The sequence below is a fragment of the Cetorhinus maximus genome, chromosome 19, assembly GCF_964194155.1.
Source record: "Cetorhinus maximus chromosome 19, sCetMax3.hap1.1, whole genome shotgun sequence".
Lineage (NCBI taxonomy): Eukaryota > Metazoa > Chordata > Chondrichthyes > Lamniformes > Cetorhinidae > Cetorhinus > Cetorhinus maximus.
In genome coordinates this window covers 65188492-65201253 of record NC_135897.1, presented here as the reverse complement: position 1 = coordinate 65201253, position 12762 = coordinate 65188492, and positions in this window count along the sequence as shown.

Sequence of the window (12762 nt, the reverse complement as noted above, 5' to 3'; positions counted from 1 at the left end):
TCTCAGCCCCGTCGACCTGCAAAGTCCTTCTTACTAACATCTGGGGGCTAGTGCCAAAATTTGGAGAGTTGTCTCACAGACTAGTCAAGCAACAGCCTGACATAGTCATCCTCATGGAATAATATCTGACAGATAATGTCCCAGACACCACCATCAGAATCCTTGGGTATGTGCTGTCCCACCAGCAGGACAGATCCAGCAGAGGTGGTGGCATAGTGGTATACAGTCAGAAGGGAGTTGCCCTGGGAGCCCTCAACATTGACTCCGGACCCCATGAAGTCTTATAGCATCAGGTCAAACATGGGCAAGGAAACCTAGTGCTGATTACCACTTACTGCCCTCCCTCAACTGATGAATCAGTGATCCTCCAAGTTGAACATGACCTGGAGGAAGCACAGAGGGTGGCAAGGGCGCAGAATGTACTCTGGATGGGGGACTTCAATGTCCATCACCAGAAGTGGCTCGGAAGCACCACTACTGACTCAGCTGGCTGAGTCCTAAACGACATAGCTGCTAGACTGGGTCTGCGGCAAGTGGTGAGGGAACCAACAGAGGGAAAAACATACTTGACCTCATCCTCACCAACCTGCCTGGTGCAGAAGCACCTTTCTATGACAGTATCAGTAGGAGTGACCAGCACGCAGTCGTTGTGAAGACCAAGTCCCACCTTCACGTTGAGGATCCCTCCATCGTGTTGTGTGGCACTACTGCAGTGCTAAATGGGATAGATTTCGAACAGATCTGGCAACTCTGAGCAAATGGGCATCCATGAGGCACTGTGGGCCATCAGCAGCAACAGAATTGTACTAGAATACAATCTGTAACCTCATGGCCCGGCATATCCCTCACTCTACCATTACCATCAAGCCTTCTTGAGTCACTGTAGTCCATGTGGTGTAGGTACACCCACAGTGCTGTTAGGAAGAGAGTTCCAGGATTTTGACTCAGCGACAGTGAAGGAACGGCAATATATTTCCAAGTCTGGATGGTGAGTTGCTTGGAGGGGAACTTCCAGGTGGTGGTGTCCCCATGTGTCTGCTGCCCATGTTCTTCTAAATGGTAGCATTCCGGAGTTTGAAAGGTAAATTTTGACAGAGGAAGAGGCCATTCTAGCATCACTGCGGGTATACCTACACCATATGGACTGCAGCAGTTCAAGAAGGCAGCTCACCTCCACCTTCTCAATGTCAATTAGAGATGGGCAATAAATGTTGATCTAGTTGGCAACACCCACATCCCATGAATGAATAATAAAAAAAAATTACAGCAGAGGAAGAGGCCATTTTTGATCCTGGAACTCCTCTCCCATGACACCCCCACCCCCACTCCAAGACCATTTTATGTTCCTCTTTTTAAACATGTAACCCATTCCCTTTGAAATGAAGTTTTAATCTCTATCTTAATGACCACACCTGGCGAAGTATCCCACAGTGTAAGCCCTCAGTTCAAGAACTCTCCTCCTCCCTTCCCCCTTGGTTCTTTCAGTAAAAATCTTTATGACCTGTTCTCTAGTTTCCCATTCACCCACCAATGTAGATAGTATTTTACTATTTACCCACAGTAAGGTCTCTGGGTTTCATTTACTTGTTTACTGGTTACTGCTCTTGCAGTAATGCCTCACCACTCTGCTGCTCTGTGGGAAATGCTGGCCCCCAAGCCCACCAACCCATTCTTCTCCAAATTCATGAGTCCCAATCCGCCGTAATCCTTTCTCTCCCATGACCTCCCATCTTCTCATTCTCTATATCCCGCATTGAACCCTCAGTCCCAGTCGCCCTTTTCCCTGAGCCCCATTCCCCATCTTTCCCCTTGATTTCTTGGTCTTCTCTTTGTCCAACCCCAACCTGGTCCCCAAATTTCAAGCCTCCCCCTTCTGTTTTCATAGACCCCTCCTCTCATGGTTTCAAGTTCACAGTTTGGAAGAGGTACCCTCAATTCTGAGAAGCTCCCACCATTCCAGGAGTGCCAGGAACACTAATTGACACCGCATAATTTGATGAGATGATTTGTTCTTGTGAAATGGATGACACTAGCAAGACATATTTATTGCTCATCCTTTAGTGTCCTAAGGGGGTTGCAGAGCCAACCACATATACAAAATTGATGCCAAAGTTAGGCCATGCCAAATCAGAACCCCTTCCCTAAAGAACGGGACCCTTTGGGTTTTTTTTGTGAGAATCACGTTTTTATGGTCATTTCCTGTTGCTGGCCACAAATTACTACATTTTTAAAAATTTAATTTCCAAATTTGCTATGATGAGATTTTAACACGACTTTTACTGTGCTAATCCAGTAAAATAACCATGAGCTACTTTATCCAAGTGAGTACCCGAAGGGTCAAGCATAGATGGAAAAGCAAAAGGGTGGTAGAAGTGGAGACAATGAATGATTTTGAAAGAAAAAAGTGCGGTGGAACTTGGGATGCAAGCCATCCAGAGCAGGCATGCATCCTAGGTTGCTAAAGGAAGTGGGAGTGGAGATAGCCTTCCCGAGATCTTCCCTAGATACAGGCTAGGTACCAGAGGATTAGAGAGTGGCAAATGTGACACCCCTATTCAAGAGAGGAGATTTCTTATTCAAGTAAGGACATTTTAGCTACAAGGTTAGGTTGAAGAAGCTGGGGTTGTTTTCCTTGGAGCAAAGGAGATTGAGGGGAGATTTGATAGAGATATGCAAGATTATGACAGGTTTAGATAAGGCAGAGAAAAGAAAAGTTGTTCCCCTTAGGACTAGGAGACAAAGATTTAAGGTTTTGGGCATGTCAGGAAGAGCTTTTTTACACAGGGAGTGGTAATGAGCTGGAACTCGCTCAAGGGTGGTGGGTGGGGAGACGATGAATGATTTCAGAGGAAAATTGTTGGGCATTTGAGGGAAATAAATGTACAGGGTTGCAGGAGTGGGGAGTGGGGAGCGGTGGAACTGATTGGATTGCTCTACGCAGAGCTGGCATGAACTCAATGAGACAAATGGCCTCCTTCTGTGCCATCATTACTCTACAGCTGGACTTTTTCCAAGGAAGCAGTGGCCCTTGTTACATCTTCTATAGCCAGATGGTGAAGTAGGAAACCAGACACAAATCATTTTACTTAAAACCAGATTTATTTACAGAATGTAACATTACATATGTCTGCCTCTTCCCTAGCCAACACTCACTCTTACTTTAATGTGCTCCAAGGTAGTTATCAATGTCCTTCACCTGTGTATCCTTAACCTTGATAATACAATTAACATATCACTAACAGATTCCCCTTTTTTCTTTAAATTCAAACTTTATAACACACAAAAAATATTTTAAAACAAATCAAAGAAAAATAAAATAATTTTTCATATTCTGTAAAACCCATCTGGTTGACTAATGTTCTTCAGGGAAGGAAATCTGTCATCCTTACCTGGTCTGGCCTACATGTGACTCCAGACCCACAGCAACGTGGTTGACCCTTAACCATCCTCTGAAATGGCCTACCAAGCCACCCAGTTCAAGGGGAATTAGTGATGGAAAACAAATGGTGGCCTTGCCAACAATGCCCATATCCCTTGAAAGAATAAAGGATCAGAATACAAGACATCCCTCTTCTATGACCTCAAATAGTCTTTTTCTGCAAGCATTCCTTTTTGTAAAGAAATCCAACAATTGGTAACTTGTGTTGACCCATTTTATCTTGGAGATTTCTTCTCTTTCTAGCTTCTCTTTTATACTACCAAGGTCAACCCTTAACCTTTTTGCAGTCACACATTTTGTCAAATGTGCATTATCCCATAGGGAGCAATTATCTACATTATGTTCAATGGGCAAACTATTCTCAGAATGCCCCTTGTATAGAATTTCCCCGAAAATATTTGATTAATAAAACCCCATATCTATTGCTTCTACAAGAGCCAGTGTTTCTACAGCTGTAGTGCTTTTAACCACACTTTTTATTTTCTTAGTTTCCCAGGCCAAAGGACAACATTTTTCTTTATATAGTCATTTGGTAGTACAGAACTTGAGTGTTGCTGAAAAAAGAGACATGTCTAAGCTTTTCGTCTTGCACCCATCAGGGCACTTCGTAAGAATACCAATATAAGGGCAAAACAACAATTTATACTGTATGTGAAGACAGTGCTGATTGGTTGGCAAGTGGCATTGCCATGGAGAATGCATGTGATGGTGACTGACAGTTAACTGCCAAGCATTGTTTGAAATTTAAACCAGGCAGCTTGATCCTGATTGGTCAAGGCATTGCCCTAAGGAATGAGTCAGCGAATATCTGTCACTTATTTAGTTTAGCTGAAACAGGCACAGTGTGTGTACATGTTCTTTCTGTCTACAAAGAACAGCGTCCTGTGTATTAATATATGTAGCTTCCAGTACAAGCAAATGCGCCACACTGCGAACCCGACTGACAATCTTAAATTGGTTGTCAATGTAATTCTTAGCACACTGAAAATTATTTAGCAAATATTGTCCAATCGCGGAATCACATCTAATGTTGGACACTGAGTTTTGAGTTTTGCAAGCATGGGCTGACTGGGTACAGTCTGTACCCTGCCCATGTCCCAGCTGCAATTCACATATTATGATTAATAATGGAAAATAAGGAAATGACGGACGAACTGAACATATATTTTGTGTCTGGCTCCACTGTAGACGTTACAAATAACATTCCAAAAATAAATGTGAATCAAAGGGTAAAAGGGAAGAAGGAACTTATAACAATTACAACCACCAGGTGCTAAGAAACTTATTAAAACTAAAAGCTGACAAGTCCCCAGGTCCTGATGGACTTCATCCTAAGGGTCTTAAAAGAAGTGACTGCTTAAATAATAGATGCATTGGTTTTATTTCCCAAAATTCCTTAAATTATAGAAACCGTAGAACCATAGAAAAGTTACGGCCATTCAGCCCACCGTGTCTGCGCTGGTTATAAATAGAGAAAAAAGAAGCTAGCTGCTCATTTTAAATCCCACTTTCCAGCACCTGCTCCATAGCCTTGCAGGTTATAGCACTTCAGGTGCATACCCAGGTACCTTATGAGTTGAGCATTTCAGCCTCAACCACCAATTTAGGCAGTGAACTCCAGATGCACACCCCACCCTCTGAGTGAAAAAGTTGGTCCTCATGTCCCCTCTAATCCTTCTACCAATCACCTTAAATCTATGCCCCCTGATAATTGACCTCTCAGCTAGGGGAAACAGGTATTTCCTGTCCACTCTATCCAGGCCCCTCAAAATTTTGTACACCTCAAATAGGTCATCCCTCAGCCTCCCCTGTTCTAAGGAAAACAACCCTAGACTATCCAATATAGCTGCAATTTTTCAAGCCCAGGCAACATTCTTGTAAATCTCCTCTGTACTCTCCCCAGAGCTATTGTGTCCTTCCTGTAATGTGGTGACCAGAACTGTAAACAAAATTCCAGCTGTGGTCTAAGCAGCATTTTATACAGTTCAACATCACATCCCTGATTTAGTATTCAATACTTTGTCCAGTAAAGGAAAACATTCCATATGCTTTCTTTACCACCTTATCCACCTTCAGGGACCTGTGGACATGCATTCCAAGGTCTCTCACTTCCTCGACCCCTGTCAATATCCTCCTATTTATTGAATATTCCCTTCTTTGGATTGAATTCCATTTGTCATTTTTCCACCCACTCAATCAAACCATTAATATAATTCTGAAGATAACAGCTATCCTTTTCACTATTCACTACTAGGCCAATTTTTGTGTCATCTACAAATTTCCCAATCACACCTCACACATTTAAGTACAAATCATTAATCATTAATATATATGTCAATGGCCCCAACACTGAGACCTGTTGAACGCCACTGGAAACCGCTTTCCACTCGCAAAAACATCCATCAACCATTACCCTTTGTTTCCTGTCACTGAGCCAACTTCCCCCCTATCCCATGGGATCTCACTTTTCTGACTTTCACAGTCTGCCATGTGGGACGTTGTAAAATGTCTTGCTTAAATCCATGTTGACAATGTCTACTGCACCACCCTCATCAATCCTCCTGGTTACTTCCTCAAAAAATTCTATTAAACATAGAAACATAGAAAATAGGAGCAGGAGTAGGTCATTCGGCCCTTTGTTCCTGCTCCACCATTCAATATGATGATTGCTGATCCTCTATCTCAGCGCCATACTCCCACTTGCTCCCTATACCCCTCAATGCTTTAGAGTCCAGAAATCTATCTATTTCCTTAATTATATTTAGTGACTTGGCCTCCACAGCCTTCTATCACAGAGAATTCCACAGATTCACCACCCTCTGAATGAAGAAGTTTCTCCTCATCTCAGTCCTAAATGGCTTACCCAGGGTTATGAGACTGTGATCCCTTGTTCTAGACCCCCCCAGCCAGAGGAAAGAACATACTTGCATCCAGTCTGTCCATCCCTGTCAGGATTTTATATGTTTCAATGCGATCCCTCTCATTCTTCTAAACTCCAGTGAATACAGGCCTAGTCGACCCAATCTTTCTTCATATGACAATCCTGCCATCCCAGGAATCAGCCTGGTGAACCTTCGCTGCACTCCCTCTATGGCAAGTATATCCTTTCTTAGATAAGGAGACCAAAACTGCACACAATATTCCACCACAGTGTTATTGCTAATTTGGTTTGCCCAGTCTATATGTAAATTAAAGTCACCCATGATTACTGTAGCACCCTGTTACATGCATCTTGTGCAAATGCCCACCACTAATGCCATTTGCATCCAGGGATACTGGGAGCACCTGAAGTCCGTTGTCCTTGACACCTGCATTCAGATTATCAGGTTTGTGCCACGACGGAGCCAGGACTGGTTTGACGTCAATGACACAGTGATCTGCAATCTCCTCAAGTGGAAGTGAGCTGCCTTCATCACTTGGCAACATCTCCCACGTACCCGGCGAATGACGGCAGTGTACCACCAACTGAGGGCTGAGGTCCAGCGATGCATTCGAGACATGAAGAACAACTGGTGGGTGGAGAAGGTACACAGGATTCAGGCCTATGCCGATCAGCATGAGCTTCTTCCAGGCTACTAAGGGGAGGCAGTGGCATAGTGGTATTGTCACTAGACTAGTATTTCAGAGACTCAGCATAATGCTCTGGGAACCCAGGTTTGAATCCCACCATGGCAGGTGGTGAAATTTGATTTCGATGAAAAAAAAATCTGGAATTAAAAGTTTGGTGCTCACCATGAAACCATTGCTGATTGCTGTAAAAACCCATCTGGTTCACTAATGTCCTTTAGGGAAGGAAATCTGCTGTCCTTACCTGGCCTGGCCTGGCCTACATGTGACCTCCAGACCCACAGCAATGTGGTTGTCTCTTAGATGCCCTCTGAACAAGGGCAATTTGGGATGGGCAATAAATGCTGGCCTAGCCAGCAGTGCCCACATCCCATGAACGAATAAAAAAAACAAGACAATCTATGGACCCCACTTGACCGGACAAAACCGTCTCCAATCACAGGACAGCTCCCAGCTGCTCAAGGACGATGACACCATTCGTCAATGTTGGAAGGAGCACTTCGAACTGCTCCTCAATCAGGACTCCACCATAGCGGAGGAGACCTTCCAAGCCGTTCCACAACACCCTGTGGAGGATTCCCTCGGGGATCCATCAACCATCGATGAGCTTAAGCATGTCATCCAACAGATGAAAACCAACAAAGCTTGTGGGCCAGATGGTATACCCACAGAGGTCTACCAGCAGACAGCTATCTGCTCACATCACAACTCCACCACTTCATCCTCCAACTCTGGGACAAAGAGGACAACCCCAGGTTCTCAAGAATGCACTCATCATTACTATCCACAAGAAGGGGGACAAATCTGATTGTGAAAACTTACAGGAGAATTCCCCTCCTGTCCATCGTGGGTAAGACACTGACCCGCATCTTCCTGAACCACCTTCATCCGGTCACTGAGGAGATCCTCCCGGAAACCCAGTGTTACTTCCGATCATCCTGGAGTACAGAGGGTATGGTCTTTGTGGCTGGACAGATCCAGGATAAATGTCACGAGCAAAATCAAGAATTGTTCCTCGCCTTCATCAACCTGACCATGAAGCTGTATAGATCATCCTCCAATGCTTTGGTTGCTCATTGAAGTTTGTCACCATCTTGAGACTCCTGCATGACAACGTGACTGCCATAGCCCTGAGTGGAGGATCTGAAACTGACACCTTTCACATCGGACCGGGGTCAAACAAGGTTGTGTGATCGCCCCCACCTTGTTCACCATTTACCGGACCGTCATTGTCCACCTCATCCAAGATGACCAATCACCTGGTGTCAGCATTTAGTATCATCTGGACGGGAAGCTCTTCAGCCTTGGTCGCTTCTGGGCAAAAACAAAACTCACCACCATGGACATCCATGACCTTCTGTTTGCGGATGACTGCTGTGTGATGGCTCTCTCTGGACAGGACATGCAAAGGAAGCTTGACCTTTTCAACGCCTTGCATAAGAGTCTTGGCCTGTCCTTAAATGTCACCAAGATGAAGGTCCTTCACCAACCTTCCCCGGGCCAGTTGAGCATCCCCCGTGCCATCCACATAGATGGGGTAGCTTTGGAGTACGTGCAGCAATTCCCTTATCTCAGCAGCCACCTCTCCCAAGGGACTACCGTCGATGAGGAAGTCCAAAACCGAGTTAACTGTACCAGCGCTGCCTTCTTCAAGCTGCGCCAACATGCCTTTGACAAAGGGGAGCTTTGCAAGTCAACAAAGGTTCTAGTTTATAAGATCGTAGTGTTGATCACCCTCCTCTACTGCAGCGAAACATGGATTGTCTACTGACGCCACATTAAGATCCTTGAGACCTTCATCAGCGGTGCTTGCATTGAATCCTGGGGATCAAATGGGAGGACTGCCGGGCTAACGCAAGCATCCTCCATGAAACTGCGTCTACAGCATTGAAGCCCTGGTCATGCGGAACCGACTCCAATGGATGGGCCATTACGTCTGGCTGCCTGAAAACTGCCTCCCTCTCTTCTCACAGCTCTCCGTTGGCAAATGCTCAAAGGGCGGCCAAAGGAAAAGGTATAAGGATACACTCAAGGTCGTTCTAAAGTCCGGAGCCATTAACACCACTGACTGGGAGAAAAATGTTGCTGATCGCTCAGCATTGCACCACTTGGTCCATCAAGGTGCAAGCCACTCCGAGTCTTAGTGACTCGACAGCGAGACAGAATAGTGACAGCAGAGGAAGGAGAAGGAAGCCAACCCGGGACTGCGATTTTCACTCCCCTGCGCAACAACGTGCCCCCAGTGCGAACGAACATGTGGATACTGAATTGGGCTCAGTCAGCTGAAGTCTCACCAAGCCTGATGAACATCATCCTTGATTCAACCAATGACAAGCATCTCTAATTTCCTGTTTAATACCATCTCCTACCTTATCACTACTGTTTGGAGGCCTATAGACAACTCCCACTAATGTTTTCCGCCTCTTATTGTTTCTTAGCTTCACCCAGACTGATTCTACATCTCGATTTTCTGAGCCAGTATCCTCTCTCACTATCGCACTGATTTCATCCTTAACTTACAGCGCTACGCCACCTACTTTTCCTTTTTGCCTGTCCTTCCAACGTATCGAGTACCCTTGGATATTCAGTTCCCAGCCTTGGTCACTCTGCAGCAATGTCTCTGCAATAGCAGTCATATCGTACCCGTTTACATCTATTTGTGCTGATAATTCATCTACCTTATTGTGACTGCTCCGTGCATTCAGATACAGTGCCTTTATACTTGTCTTTTTAACATTTTTACACATCTGTTTTGTACTTTGGCCCTACTTGCTGCTAGTCCTTGTTTCCTCTTTCTACTTTTCTGTGTTTCATTCCTGTCTTTCTTTTCCTCTCTTGTGTATCTCCGCTCAGGTTGCCATCCTCCTGCCACTCTAATTTAAACCCTCCCCTATAGTACTAGCGAATACCCCTGCGAGGATATTGGTCCTGGTCCTGCTGGGGTGCAACCTTGTACAGGTCCCAACTTCCCCAGAATTGGTCCCAATGTCTCAGGAATCTAAATCCCTCCTTCCTACAACTTCCCTCCAGCCATGCATTCATCTGGTCTATTCTCTTACTTCTGATCTCGCTAGCATGTGGTACTGGGAGTAATCATGAGATTACTACCTTTGAGTTCCTGCTTTTTAATTTATTTCCTAGCTCCCTATATTCTGCTTTCAGGACCTCATCCCACTTTTTATCTATGTCGTTGGTACTGATATGGATCACGACCTCTGGCTGTTCACCCTCCCACTTCAGTACATCCCGTAGCTGCTCAATGACATCCTTGTCCCTGGCACCAAAGAGGCAACATACCATCTTGGTGTCACGTCTGCGACCGCAGAAACGTCTATCTGTTCCGCTTATGATAGAATCCTCTATCATTATTGCTCTCCTGCTCTTCTCCCCACCTCCCCCGCCCCCCAGGTGCAGCTGAGCCACTTGTGGTGCCACAGACTCTTGCTGCATTTCCCTGAGGAACCATCTCCCCCAGCATTATCCAAAATGGAAAATCTGTTAGAGAGGGAGATGGACCCAGGGAACTCCTGCACTACCTACGACCTACCTAGTGTTTTCACTCTGTCTGCCGGTCACCCATTCCCTTTCTGCCTGTGCACTTTCTACCTGCGGTGTGACGCCCTCACTGAATGTGCTATCCACGAAGATTTCATCCTTGCGGATGCTCCATAGTGACTTCAGTCGCAACTCTAGCTCTGAAATGCAGATTTCGAGTAGCTGCAGCTGGAGACATTTCCTGCACACATGGTTGCCCTGGACGCTGGAAGAGCCCCTGATTTCCCACATTGCACAGGAGGAGCATTCCACTTTGTCAAGCTGCCTTGTCGTGACTTACCCTTAAGTTACTCCCTTTACTTTTACTTCCTTTAGTTTAGAGGATATTAAGGACAGGAGAAATACTCACCAGGTCCTACTTACTAAGGCTGCCACTCTTCTTATTGAGGAAAGGTAGAAAATGAAAGGATTCCTCCTTTCCCCTTCATCGAACTCCCTCTCACTAAAAACTTCAACTTACGCACTCTAATGCAGCCCAAAGCAGCACTCCAGTGCAGACAAAGGCAGCATTGTAGATGGCTTGCTTTTATGCTGTCAGAACCTAGCTTCTGAAAACCTATTTAAGCCAGTTAACTAATTAACTAGTTACAGCTACAAATAGAGCCCGTATAACCCCTGTTTTAAAGCTGGACTAAAACTCACCTTCTCCCAACCCAAAGAGCAACATTTAGTTAGTTGCTAAATTAAAGAAAGATTGGACTTTAGATGGAAATTAACCATCAAATTAAAAAAGCTGCTCTTTCACCAAACTCCAACCTAAGCATGCTAATGCAGCCCAAAGCAGCACTCCAGTGCAGTTAGTAAGACATGATCTTCCCCTAACAAAACCATGCTGACTATCCCTTATCAATCCGTGCCTAAGTGAACAGTTTATCCTGTCTCTCAGAATTAATTCCAATAACTTGTCCACCACCGAAGTCAGACTGACCAGCCTATAGCTTTCTTGCGTATCCCACCTAAACTTTTTAAATATTTGTACAATGTTTGCAGACCTCCAATCCTCTGGTACCTCACCTGAATCCTGTGAGGATTGGAAAATGATCCTCAAAGCATCCGCTATTTCCTCCCTGGCTTCCTTTAACAACCTGGGATAAAATCCGTCCAGTCCTGGTGATTTTTCCACCTTCAAGGATGTCAGTCCCACCAGTACTTCCTCTCTCACTCTCAGATTGGAAAATAACAAGTATGACTCCTCTATTCAAGAAAGGAGGGAGACAGAAAGCAGGAAACTACAGGTCAGTTAGCTTAACATGTATCATAGGGAAAATGTTGGAATCTATTGTTAAGGAAGTGATACTGGGGCACTTAGAAAATCTCAATGCAATCGGGCAGAGTCAACATGGTTATGTGAAAAGGAAATCATGTTTGACTAATTTATTAGAGTTCTTTGAGGAAATAAGAAGCAACATGGATAAAGGGGAACCTGTTGATGTGCTGTACTTAGATTTCTAGTAGGCATTTGACAAAGTGCCATATCAAAGGTTACTATGCAAAATAAGAGCATGTGGTGTAGGGGGTAACATATTCGCATGGATAGAGGATTGGTTAGCCAACGGGAAACAGGAAGTCGGCATAAATAGGTAATTTTTGGGTTGGCAAGATGTAACGAGCGAAGAGCCGCAGAGATCAGTGCTGGGGCCTCAGCTACTTACAAATTGGATCAATGACTTGGATGAAGGGACTGAATGTCTGGTTGCTAAATTTGCTGATGAATCAAGGATAGGTAGGAAATGAAGTTGTGAAGAGGATATAAAGAGTCTGCAAAAGGATATAGATAGGTTAAGTGAGTGGGCAAAAATTTGGCAGATGAAGTATGTGAACTTGTCCACTTTGGCAGGAAGAATAGTAAAGCAGTGTATTATTTAAATGAAGAAAGATTTCAGAACCCTGAGGTCCAGAAGGATGTGTGTGTCCTGGTAGGTGAATTACAAAAAGTTAGTATGCAGGTCCAGCAATTAGGAAAGAAATTGGAATGTCGCCACTTATTGCAAGGGGAATGCAATATAAAAATAAGGATGTTTTGCGACAGTTGTACAGGGCAGTAGTGAGACCACATCAGGAGTACTGTGTACAGTTTTGGTCCTCTTATTTAAGAAAGGATATAAATGCATTAGAAGTAGTTTAGAGAAGGTAAACGACTGATAGCTGGGATGGAGGGGGGTTTATCTTATGAGGAAAGGTTAAACTAGCTAGGCCGTTGG